Source organism: Acipenser ruthenus, chromosome 3 (genome assembly GCF_902713425.1).
Source record: "Acipenser ruthenus chromosome 3, fAciRut3.2 maternal haplotype, whole genome shotgun sequence".
Lineage (NCBI taxonomy): Eukaryota > Metazoa > Chordata > Actinopteri > Acipenseriformes > Acipenseridae > Acipenser > Acipenser ruthenus.
Window position 1 is genome coordinate 63,562,882 of NC_081191.1, and position 10,884 is coordinate 63,573,765.

Below are 10,884 nucleotides of genomic sequence, written 5' to 3' on the forward strand. Positions count from 1 at the left end.
GTTGGCTTAGGTGTGGTTAGGCAATTTACTAATATGTGGTTTGATAGCAAGAATGCAAATAAAGATTTTTTTTTTTTTGCATTCTTGAGATATGAGTCATTGATCTACAATTACTAAAAGTCAAGCCTCCTAACGAAGTTCGCTGTAATCCAAGATCACTGTTTGAAAAGGCCTACTGGAAAGCAACATAATGGAGGGCATTTCTCTTGTTGTATTCTCCAGTTGTGTTTAGAGGTGTACTAAGTGGAAAGTTTTACAGACATTGGATGCTATTAGTGAATGCTATATCCATCTTGCTGTCATCATCTGTCACTAATGAGCAAATTAACTTTTCTGAAAAATGTTTAATAAAATTTGTTGTACAAGCTTCAGAAATTTATGGTGAAGAACACTGCTCTTACAATGTTCACCTGCTTACTCATTTGGGCAGAGAGGGTGCAACAGTGGGGAATGTTGTGGGCTAATTCTGCATTTGTTTATGAGGACACCAATGGAAAATTACTGAAACTATTTTCAGGCACCCAGTGTGTTCCTTTTCAAATATTTAAGGGATTCTTTGCTGCACACAAACTGGTGAGACATGGCCGACACACATTTGACAATGCTCCTGCTGAAGATCGTGACATGTTCCTGAAATTGACAGGCAGTCGACCACATATAATGAAATCTATATATGTGAGTTCAGATGTTGTTACTCTTGGCAAACGTGAAAAAAGACCTTTATTAATTGAAGAAAAAGTAGCACTGGAAAAGGTTGGTAGTCAACTAAACTATTGAACTCTAGATCAGTTAAATGTAAGTGTGTACAAACGATGTGTAATTGTAAACAAGCTGTATTGTACGGCTAGGTATGCAACAGGATTTAACAGAGATAATTCCGTCATTGCCACTGATACGTCTTTTGGTCACCTCTTTTGTAGTTGTCCCATGTCTAACTAACCTACTTGACTTTTTTGAGGATGCAACATTGAAAATGGATAACTGCAAAGCATACGACATGGTTTATTTAGATTTCCAGAAAGCTTTTGACAAAGTCCCGCATAAAAGATTAATTCTCAAACTGAACGCAGTAGGGATTCAAGGAAATGCATGCACATGGATTAGGGAGTGGTTAACAGGTAGAAAACAGAAAGTACTGATTAGAGGAGAAACCTCGAAATGGAGTGAGGTAACCAGTGGTGTACCACAGGGATCAGTATTAGGTCCTCTGCTATTCCTAATCTACATTAATGATTTAGACTCTGATATAGTAAGCAAACTCGTTAAATTTGCAGACAACACAAAAATAGGAGGAGTGGCAGACACTGTTGAAGCAGCAAAGGTCATTCAAAATGATCTAGACAGCATTCAAAATTGGGCAGACACATGGCAAATGAAATTTAATAGAGAAAAGTGTAAAGTATTGCATGCGGGCAATAAAAATGTGCATTATAAATATCATATGGGAGATAGTGAAATTGAAGAAGGGAACTATGAAAAAGACCTAGGAGTTTATGTTGACTCAGAAATGTCTTCATCTAGACAATGTGGGGAAGCTATAAAAAAGGCTAACAAGATGCTTGGATATATTGTGAGAAGTGTTGAATTTAAATCAAGGGAAGTAATGTTAAAACTCTATAATGCATTAGTAAGACCTCACCTACAATATTGTGTTCAGTTCTGGTCACCTCGTTACAAAAAGGATATTGCTGCTCTAGAAAGAGTGCAAAGAAGAGCAACCAGAATTATCCCAGGTTTAAAAGGCATGTCGTATGCAGACAGGCTAAAAGAATTGAATCTATTCAGTCTTGAACAAAGAAGACTACGCGGCGATCTGATTCAAACATTCAAAATTCTAAAAGGTATAGACAATGTCAACCCATGGGACTTATTTGACTTGAAAAAAGAAAAAAGGACCAGTTGTCATAAATGGAGATTAGATAAAGGGGCATTCAGAACAGAAAATTGGAGGCACTTTTTTACACAGAGAATTGTGAGGGTCTGGAACCAACTCCCCAGTAATGTTGTTGAAGCTGACACCCTGGGATCCTTCAAGAAGCTGCTTGATGAGATTCTGGGATCAATAAGCTACTAACAACCAAACGAGCAAGATGGGCTGAATGGCCTCCTCTCGTTTGTAAACTTTCTTATGTTCTTATGTTCTTATGTTCTTAAGTGCTAATCAATTTGCAGATGCTTGTAACTGTTCAGAGCTTCTTGTATTCCATAAAAAGTTTAAAACGCTAAGAGACCAGATGACAATTTATGACAATTACTTAAAAAGTAATCTTGCCAGTTTATTGACAAATGTTGCTGACAGTGAAGAACTTGCAGTTTGTAGACCTCAAGACATTAAAGGAAAATGTGTTCTCCTAAAACACAAACATAGAATGTTTGTAATAAAAATTCAGAAATTTGAGTTAGATTAGGCTACAGATTACAGATTCTATATTTCATAAGTTTCCAACCCAAGTCCTGGAGTACCCATGTGTCTTCTGGTTTGTTTGTTTTTCAACTGAGCACTGTTACTTAATTCAATTCTTAATTGAACTAATAATTTGCCTAATTTTTAATTGTTATTAGTTCATAAAAGGTTGGAGAATTCAAGTTACATAAAAACAAAATTGCATTGGTAACTTGAAATCTCCAATTGCTCAAAATAATTAAAATGCTCTGATTAGGCAAATTATTTGTCCAATTAATGGTTCAATTAAGTAATTGTGAGCGCATTTGCAACAAAAATCAGAAGACTCCAGAATCAGGGTTAACAACCAATGTGGTATTTAATAAATTGAATTTTCATTATTCAATGGACAATATAACAGCTCTAGCTCAAATGTTATTGTGTAAGACATCCTGAAGTGTATCATCTGATAAAATAATTACCACACAGTGCGCAATATGTATCTCTAAATAAATTGTCAATATATGGCAGGTGTCAGTCAACTTCTTTAGGGCATATTAAGCATAGAAGCTGTGCAAGTCAAAATGTTAGTTATTATTTGATGATACGTTTCTTTATAGTAACTTACAGTACATTGAAAAAAAAGATTAAAATAACGATTTCTTGTGCGTGTGGTGTAAAGAAACAGACATCTCCAGCTGTCTTTGATCAGCACAGCTCATTGAACCAATCCGCTATATTCACTTAAGTTTGTAGACTTATAAAAGTGTCATACAGTAGACTGCGATGTTGAAACATAGTACTCTAGTACCATGAAGATAACACATACCACAAAATACTATACTGCAGCATTCTATAGAATACTATAATTTCCACAGAATACAGCACTACAGGGTTTTACAGCTACTATAGAACCCAGTATAAAATACTATACTACTCTACAGTGTATGCTAGTACTATAGTACTTAAAGAATGTCCTATATTATTGTATAGAGCAGTGGTTCTCAATCCTGGTCCTGGGAACCCTCTGCCCTGCTGGTTTTTGTTCCAACTGAGCTTTCAATAACTGAATTGTAAGTGTTATATGTAACTTGAAATCTCCAACTCTTTAAAATAATTAAAAAGCTCTGATTAGACAAATTATTAGTTTAATTAAGGGTTCAGTTAAGTAATTTAGAGCTCAGTTCGAACAAAAACCAGCAGGGCAGGGGGTCCCCAGGACCAGGATTGAGAAACACTAGTATACAGAGTTCTATAGCCTAATTACAGAACCACACTAGTACTATACTATATTAGTAACATTCTACAGTACTTTAGAGAACCTATTATCTATTTATATAGTACATAATACTATAGTACATACTACACAGCACTACATTAGTACTATAGAATTTTATACTACTTCTCTATGTATTATAGTACATACTACAAAATACTATAGTACGTACTACATTAGTACTATAGAGAATGTACTATACTATTCTCTGTGTACTATAGTACATACTATAGTATTCTGTAGAACGTACTATAGTATTCTATAGAATTGTATAGAAAAATTTCATATGGGTTCCTCCAGTTTCACCTGACGAAAATGCAGGCAAATCAAAGCGGAGACAAGCTACGATAATGTAACAGTTAATGATTAAACAGTTTTAGATACTTTTTTTAAATCTGTGCTCATTAGTTGTTTTTGTGCATTTTCATTTGGAAGTGAACTGTGATATTAGGGCCTTATCGAGCACAATATTCTGCAATTTTGAATACTGACTTTGGATACTGTTTTAGTTATGGAAACTGAGTCTTTTTTTTAAATCTTTTACTAAATTATATTAACTTTTACGTTGTATGCAGTTCTGTGCATGGGTAACATTTTGATAAAATTTTGCTGTTGGGTCGTTAATGGGGAATTTTACATACTGCTAAAATACGTATCAAATTTAAAAGTGTGTACTGTATTACAGTCCACCTGTCGTCTCTTTTGGCAAGTGATATTTTCATTATCATATCGTTCTGAATTAAAATATTTCTTCTGTTGAAAATATAGTACTCTACCAACACAACCAATACAGTACATCTAAATGGAAGCCTGCTTATTTTAAAACACAGTCTTTTCAGATATGTATTTTTGATATTGTATGTTTTTTGTGTTCCCTGAAAAACAGACTAGGGTTGGAACGTGCCAAAATGAAATAATCAGATATGTGTCACATGCGTTTAACCGTCACTGAAGTCAAAATTTTATAGGGTTGGATATGTGAGTGCTGACTTTAGTACAGTGTGAGTGACGGAAAACCGTCACTGTTTTAAAATAAACAAAAGCTTACCTGGAAGAGGGTTTAAATGTTTTTTAAAATAAAATGTAATTTTGTTATTGTTTTAATTGTTACTAATAATGTATTTTTGTACAAAATTACAAGTGTTTTATATAAAATGAGTAAAATGTAACTAGTAAACAACCTGTGTGTTAGTGGGCGGGTTTGAACTGCATATAAGCGCAGTGGTTTAGTGGGGGAGAAAGAGAGAAGGTGCTCAGTTTGTCTGCTCATCAAGAGCGGTGACTTAGACAGAATAAACATTCTATTTATTTATACCAATGTTTCCAGCCTCTGGTTGAAGTGATTATGGTGGAAAGCAAGTTGCAGGCTTTTCCACTTCTTCACAGTATGTCTATGACTGTCCCATTTCCAAGTGCTTACCCCTAGTTGTCCACATGTGTCATTCATCAGTGGAAAAAAACACATGTAGGGTAGGTAGGAAGGGGTACAATGTTCTTAGAAATGTAATCAAAATAAGACACAAACAACATTTTTACAAATACTTCAATAATTTTTTTATTGACCAGACAGTCTTGAACTACTGAAAAGGTTTTAAATTCAAATGTAATACCTACCACCTGCTGTCTTCTGAATACAAACATTTGCATTGCACAGTATTTAAATAACTAATACAAAAAGATAATCAAGCAAAGCACGTATTTATATATTAAAGACAATATACAGGCTTGCACGTGTATATTGTTGCATTTGAGAACACATTTTGGGTCCATACTGCAAAATGTTAAGGTGTATGAAATTAAAATAATGTTACATTCCCACTTTAATACAATTGAACTGTATGGCTACATTTTCAAAACAAAAACATAACTGTTATGTGATATGAGGGAAAACAAAATAAGAACTCATTTACATTATATTTACATACTGGTTTCCGAGTAATCCAGCATATTACACGCACAGCACCTTAGCAATATACTTATACAGAGCTGTATGCTGTTTTCATAGACCAGTGGTTTTCACTCCTGGTTTCAAGTACCTCCAATGATCCAGGTGTTTGTTTCAATTAGTTTCTAATGAGCTTTTTTTAATTTGTAGTCTGATGAACATACTGTAGGCTTTACTAATCCTGGTAACTACACACTGTTTAAATCTTGAGGACCAGGGCTATACAATGTGTTATAAAAAAACTATATGCCTATATGCCAAAGTCTTAGTCATGTATTCAATTATATACTATGAACCTGCTTTCAATTTCCATTTTATTCTACAACACAGTAATTATGATTCCACACGACCACTTCATTTGCTTTCAGTCTTCTCCCAGTCTGAATGATTGTAACCATGGGAGGGATTCAGGCAGCAGGAGCAATGGCTCCTCCTCCACCTTCAGTCATAAACTTACTGCAATGCTGATAGTTTACACCACTTCAGAAGGACTTTTACTTTCATAACTGTACATCAGCATAACAAGCACCAACGGAGCATAAGCTTTGATCTTATCAAACTTGGACCTGGGATATTATCCAGTGTTTGATGTTATGTGCCCTTTTTTCAATATTGTTTGCATTTCCTTGATGGACTAATACGATACTCAGTGAACAAAGATATGGAATAGTTCCAGTGGTGTTTATTTCATCAGCCCCACCTCTTCATTACCAGGTCTTTAAAAACCCCAAAAGAATGAACATCGGTTTCAACACTGCAGACCTGTATACAGGTCATGGAAAGATCCACCCAATGCAGTCCTCTATGAGGGTAGCTCTCAGCAAGCCAGGGGGTACCCCCAACCATAACATTTTTTATAACCAGGACACAAACACAACCCAATCTATTCACTCACAGACACTGCTCCTGTCCAGTGAATAAGGCTTTAACATAACTCATATCCGACAGCATCAACAATGAACAAATAAGTTGTAGTTTCTAATACAATTGTGAAGCATGCTGTATGTTACAAATATACATGTTGGGCCCAATTTTGATAAACGCTAAAACAATATTAGACCTGACACAAATTGTGCTTATAATGAATCAGTTTGGAATCAATTACTTCACACAGGTGATGAAGACACGCTGGTGTCGAAATGCGTTGTTTGTTACAATCATGGTTTTAAATTAATAAAGATAAATTTTATTAAGAAAATAAATGAGCAGGAGTTAAATAATGAATCCTTTTGAAGAAAAATGACGAGAGTGTGACCATGAATGTCTCTACGAAAACTTTTTGGTAAGCTGTTTAAACTGGTAGTCTGGCTGAAAGAATTCTGAACATTTGTTTTTCAGTAGAGACTTCACTTCTTGTTGCATATATATATATATATATACTGTATAGTTAAGACTTGCATTTTTTTGACACAAATAAAAGCTGTAAACCTGATTCATTTTCCTGCGTCTTTTTGAGAACTTGTACTGTATAATAATTTATAACACAAAACAGACCCCGAAACCACTCAGGGATGCTACATATATAATTGACTTTTGTTTTTTTTTCCCCCCAACATAAGGCGGACAAATGAAGTTTAACATAGCACTAGCTTGTACTTTAAAACATGTTTGGCCTATTTAAGCAAATTAAAAAAAGCAGTCAGGATAACAAGCTGCACTGTTTTTTTTTTAAAACCTTTAAATCTGTTAACCTGTTCTGCAGTCCTACAGTACCTATACCAATTTCGAACACCATTTCCATCACTTCACACCAATTTAAATCAATTATTAATACTGACTATTAAGCTTCTAAACACGCACTTACTATCATACTTATAATCAAGGGGCATTCATAAGGTATATTTGCAAAAAAAATAACTGCACTCTTACCTTAAACTTTCGAATATCTATATGGGGCTCAGATCGGCGAGAAGAATGGACGTCAAACATTGTCTCTACGAATGACATTGAAATGCAACTAAATCCTGTATTTTGGACCTTGGTGATACTGCAACAGAACCGTCATAGCCTTGTGACTGTCTTTGTTAAGCAAAACCATTAATTTTCATCAGAATATTAAAATATGTTTTCATATTTAGAGTACAGTAAAGCAGGTAGATGCCGTTTTCTGCTTTCCTTGCAGACACTTTTTCAGAAGTTCAAAAGACCCCACTTTCACTGAAAATGGAGTGAAGGACTGGAAAAATCTAAAGAAAAAACTTCAGAAACGTTCATAATCTGGCACCACAAACAGTGTTTTGAAACGTGGCATTTGTTCAAACAAAAGGAAGGAAGTATGTTCTTACTGTAGCGTCACAGTTATCAAATTCTCACAAAACAAACGTGCATGAAAACAGACAGTATGTTACGAAAATATTTAGTATAAATAACAGCAATTCAAATAAATGTAGAAATTATGAAGAGGATGTTCCAGGCAAGGGAATGAGCGAAAAGGATTCATCAGAGTTTTCATCGGCTGCCTCCTGCAGCGGTATGGGGGGCTCAGCTCGGCGGGAAGAATTGACGTTAAATCAGCCAAGCACTGTCTCCTCCAATGACACTGAAATGCAAGTAAATCCTGTATCTCAGTCTACAGTGTTGATTTTGATATCCCAGCTGACCTAGTGGTCTGGCGGTTGCGCAGTTGGAAAACGAGAATTATGTTTGTTAGACCTGCTTTGCGCGCGTGCTGGAAAAAAAATGGATCTTCTCTCATAAATATTTTTTGTGTTGGTCAGAACAATTTCTTGTGAGGGTTTGGACAATTTACTTTGGGGAGGCTTAGCCTCCCCAAGCCTCTTATAAACGCCACCTATGAGCTTCCTATTCTACAGCTTGGTCAGTATTTTCATCTTTATGTGCCCAGCATGAGATTCATCTTATTCCCTTCAATCTAAACTGGCTCCTGGCTTTCATAGTCCATTTATTATTATTATTATTATTATTATTATTTATTTCTTAGCAGACGCCCTTATCCAGGGCGACTTACAATTGTTACAAGATATCACGTTATACATTATTTCACATTATACAGATATCACATTATTTTTACATACAATTACCCATTTATACAGTTGGGTTTTTACTGGAGCAATCTAGGTAAAGTACCTTGCTCAAGGGTACAACAGCAGTGTCCCCCACTGGGGATTGAACCCACAACCCTCCGGTCAAGAGTCCAGAGCCCTAACCACTACTCCACACTGCAGTCCATGCTAGGGACTTTCTCTATCTCCCCCCAGCATCCATTAAAGCTTACATTTCCGGGATACAATACCATTACCGTATCATGTCTGTGACCTCTCCATCCATTCTTTCCATACCAGCGTTGCTTGAGTATTTCTCCTGCCTCACCCTCCCGCTGCCTATATCAACGAACATTCTCCATTCGCTCACCCTTACACTGCGGAAAGGCTGCTTCTCCCCCTACGAGGATATACTTATGGAGACCATCTGCCTGTCAGCCTCCTTCGGCTTCTTCAGAAGCCCCAAATTCACTGTTTCTAGTTTCCCCATGACGGGTATACGTCCCTGTGACCTTTCTTTCATTTCAGACTCCTACTTCATCATTCGGCTGTGTACTTCCAAGACAGATAAGTTTTGGGATGGTCAGTTCATTCAGCTGTCTAGGATCGAGTCCCCTATCAGCCCTTTTTCCTCAATGTCAAGGTATTTTTCCAGCAGGAAACCCTGCCCCCCCCTCGGACCATCTGTTCATTGATTCATCTCGCTCCATCATCACTCGCCACTGGTTCTCATCCCACCTCTCCACCCTCTTCTCCAGAGCCAGTCTCCCTTCTCGACTCTACACCCCTCATTCATTACGTACAGGTACAGTCACCTCTGCCGTGAGGGCCAACATTAATCTCAGCTTGATAAAGAACATGGGGCGCTGGTCCTCTTTTGCGGTGGATTCCTATATCTGTTCATCTTCCTCTGACATAGTCGCAGCCCATTTCAAAATTGCTAGTATGCCCGGAGTGGGGGCTTCCTGACCGCCAGGGCCACCAGCGGTTTCCCCCTAATTAAGGGTGTTTTTCCTCTCCACTGAATGGTGGACACACACATATGGTAGTTACACCTACTACAGTGCCTTGCATAAGTATTCACCCCCCTTGGACTTTTCCACATTTTGTAGTGTTACAACCTGGAATTAAAATGGATTTAATTGTAATTTTACCATTTGATTTACACAACATACTTAACACTTTGAAGGTGCAAAATATTTTTTTATTGTAACACAAAAGTTAATTAAACAAAAAAAGACATTTGTTGGTTGCATAAGTATTCACCCTCCTGAGTCAATACTTGGTAGAAGCACCTTTGGCAGCAATTACAGCTGTGAGTCTTTTTGGGTAAGTCTCTACCAGCTTTGCACATCTGGATCCTGCAATTTTTGCTCATTCATGGCAAAATTGCTCAAGCTCTGTCAAGTTGGATGGGGACCGTTGGTGAACAGCAATTTTCAAGTCTTGCCACAGATTCTCAATTGGATTGAGGTCTGGGAGTTGACTGGGCCATTCTAAGACATTCAGGTTCTTGTTTTTAAACCACTCCAGTGTAGCTTTGGCTGTGTGTTTAGGATCATTGTCCTGATGGAAGGTGAACCTCCGCCCCAGTCCCAGGTCTCTTGCAGACTGAAACAGGTTTTCCTCTAGAATTTCACTGTATTTGGCTCCATCCATCTTGCCCTCAATCCTGACCAGTTTCCCAGTCCCTGCCGATGAAAAGCATCCCCATAACATGATGCTGCCACCACCATGCTTCATCGTGGGGATGGTGTTCTCAGGGTGATGAGCAGTGTTGGCTTTACACCACACATAGCGTTTTGCTCTAAAGCCATAAAGTTCAATTTTAATCTCATCAGACCAGAGAACCTTTTTCCACATGTTTGCTGTGTCTCCCACATGCCTTTTGGCAAAATCCAAACGGGATTTGATATGGGTATATTTCAGCAATGGCTTTCTACTTGCCACTCTTCCATAAAGCCCAGCTTTGTGGAGCTTCCGGGTTATAGTTGTCCCATGGACGGTTTCTCCCATCTCAGCTGTGGCTCTCTCCAGCTCCTTCAGAGTTACCATTGGCCTTTTGGTTGCTTTTCTGACTAATTCCCTCCTTACCTGGTCACTGAGTTTTGGTGGACGGCCTTCTCTAGGCAGAGTCGCGGTTGTACCAAATTCTTTCAATTTTTTAATAATGGATTTAACGGTGCTCCGGGGGATGTTCAAAGTTTGGGATATTTTTTTATAACCCAACCCTGATTGGTGCTTCTCCAGACCTTTATCCCAGACTTGTTTTGATAGC